The 2,396-nt window shown below is 40.6% G+C and overlaps 1 long non-coding RNA gene across 1 annotated transcript; it reads right to left on the bottom strand.

Annotated features, from left to right (window-relative positions):
- Positions 1–1,163: 1,163 nt before the first annotated feature.
- LOC139071753 (uncharacterized) lies at positions 1,164–1,533 on the bottom strand. Its single transcript, XR_011521570.1, has 2 exons — positions 1,452–1,533; positions 1,164–1,391 (listed from the first exon to the last, which is right to left on the bottom strand). It is a non-coding gene; the product is annotated as an uncharacterized lncRNA (long non-coding RNA).
- Positions 1,534–2,396: the final 863 nt, after the last annotated feature.

The raw sequence follows: 2,396 nt of genomic DNA, 5'->3' as shown, positions 1-2,396 counted from the left end.
CCTGGATATTTATACATGATATAAGCTTCATATGCTAATGTGCTTGATCATTCTCAGAATCTAACAACTGATAGCAAACAGTGTTGATTCTAGTATGTAGAAATACGCTACATGATCCAATGCCTCCCTGCTTGACACTCATCTTTAAAGAGCGGGTCAATTGAGCCTCGGAGTCCTTCTCCACCCACGTATCAATTTTAAAAAATGCAACATTAGTAGGCGTTGCCTGGAGGACCGAGAGGGCGGAGCCGCGGCAGTGACGAAGACGACGGCTAACTAGACGATGCTAGCTCCCTTCACTCTATGCAGTTATTAGAAGTGGAGGATGTTTCTCCCCCTCCTTACCCAGACACTCGAGAAGAAAGGGACCAAGTCTATTTGGAGGAGACAAGCGGACCTGTGCCTTATTGTTGTGAGCTTGTGAGTTGCCTGAAACTCCCAGAACCGACCCAACAGAACCACCTCTGAACGTAAGTAGCCGTTAGCCATAGCATTGGATTAGCTGCAGGGTTTGTCTCCACGGCTCTAGAGCTAGTATTCAGCATGTTTTAGAGGTTTGTTTGCTTCAGCACACCTGGTTTTAATCAGCAACAAATAGCTGAGCTGCTTAACAGTTAATCTAACCTGTTAAAGCAGGAAAATCCACTGAAACATGCTGGATAGCAGCTCTCCGGTAGCTCTGGGCTCAAGTTACAGTCTGCTGCATAAAGTTATGAAAATGCCCCATGAGAAAATTATTCTGTAATGTGTTCAGCCCACTAAAACTGCCCTGGTTTATTTATTTACTGATAACAGCTGCTCTCTTGGTTCTAGGTCCTCTGGTGTCTGCAGGTGGTCTCTGGTGTCTGCAGGTGGTCTCCTCTGCTGGTGTCGTCAGGATCAGGAGCTTCCAGAAGAATGTGCCTTTCAATGACTCTTTCCCCCTTATTTGTTATATTAATTAAATAAATCTCAATTTATATATTTCCTGTTTTTGTTCATGTCCATAAATACTTAAACTTGCTTGAAATTAAAACGAGCTTTTAACAGTGAGGTGCTAGTTTAATTCATCACAATAGAGCTAGTTAAACATGCATTGTGATAATTCAATTAATGTAATTTATAAATATCCATTAAAATATCAAAACTGGAATCTATATGAGATATTTGGCAGCACAAAAAAAAAACTTGTCAAACACAATATTTATTATAATAATTGTGGGCAGACAGGAGACAGAGCTGATGGAGGTTCTCAGTCATCGAAGGATGGCTGAAGGCTTTCCAGGAACAGGAGATGTGGTGTTGTCTCTTCTCTCTCTATTCTGCCAGATGAGCTGATAGGTTACAGGTGTGTGAGGACATCCTCATGCTGTCATAACCAGATGACAGGAGTTATCAGGTGATCAGCCAGGCTAATGAGATGCAGAAAGAAAACAAATTCAGGACAGTGTACAATATGTGGTGTTGCTCACCTTATGTGCTCTTATAGAGTTATTAACGTGTGCCTGCCTCATGGTGTAGAGTCCATATTTTGCTGAGTGTCCTGCAGTAATGCAGGTTATTAGTTAATTTAGTTTTGATAGCAAAAACAAAATATTTAATGTAAAAGTTGTTTTCCAGGTGAATCAGCTCACACGTCACCACCAAGTGTCACAGGGGCAGAATCAGTAGCCTCCGTCATGATGTAATCACATACTTATTTAATTGTTAATATCTTAAAAATTCTGAAATGTTTTAATTTTTTTTTACCTTGAACAGTTCACTGAGCTTGCACTGTCACTGAGGTGGAAGCTGGAATCAACAGCAGACACATCACATCGTTGGTCTTTTCAGGGGGTGTGGCCGCTGCTCTGGGACCTTCTGGAAGATGAATTTTCATCATGGTCCCCGTGGGTCACCAGACACACTGCGGCTGTGAACTCCATTCTGGCTGGCTATGTAAAAACAAAGAAGCAGCACATTTATGAATGTTTAAAAGAGCATAAAATCACGTGTAACAATAATCTGTAAAACAAATTAAAACTAGAAGGTAATAATAAAATGTTTACATAGAAGATTATTAAAAATAATTCACCTTTGCTACAGGGAAGGTTTCACATCAGCCTGGACAAGTGCATTCTTGCAGCTAAATCAGTCTTACAGCCAGTGTCTTGGGTAGATTTAGCCTGAAAAAAATATATAAGCACATTGTTGTTGGGAGTTTATAAAGTCAGATAATATACAAAAGAAACTGTCCTATATAGGTGCTTTATAACATTCCTAGTGTGTGATCATTATAACGTAAAAGTCAGTCACATATGATGTGGAGAGCCTGAAATGCGACCTCCTGAACAAAATTCCTTACAGAACCTGTTCACAAGCTGGATTTCACGCTGTAATGCTGTCTGTCAAGTGCTGCGTCAGTTAGAGCCACTGTT

This window comes from Nothobranchius furzeri, chromosome 1, assembly GCF_043380555.1.
Source record: "Nothobranchius furzeri strain GRZ-AD chromosome 1, NfurGRZ-RIMD1, whole genome shotgun sequence".
In the NCBI taxonomy this organism is placed as follows: Eukaryota; Metazoa; Chordata; class Actinopteri; order Cyprinodontiformes; family Nothobranchiidae; genus Nothobranchius; species Nothobranchius furzeri.
Note: the sequence above shows the minus strand (reverse complement) of the source record. Positions and strands in the feature narration are given on the sequence as shown.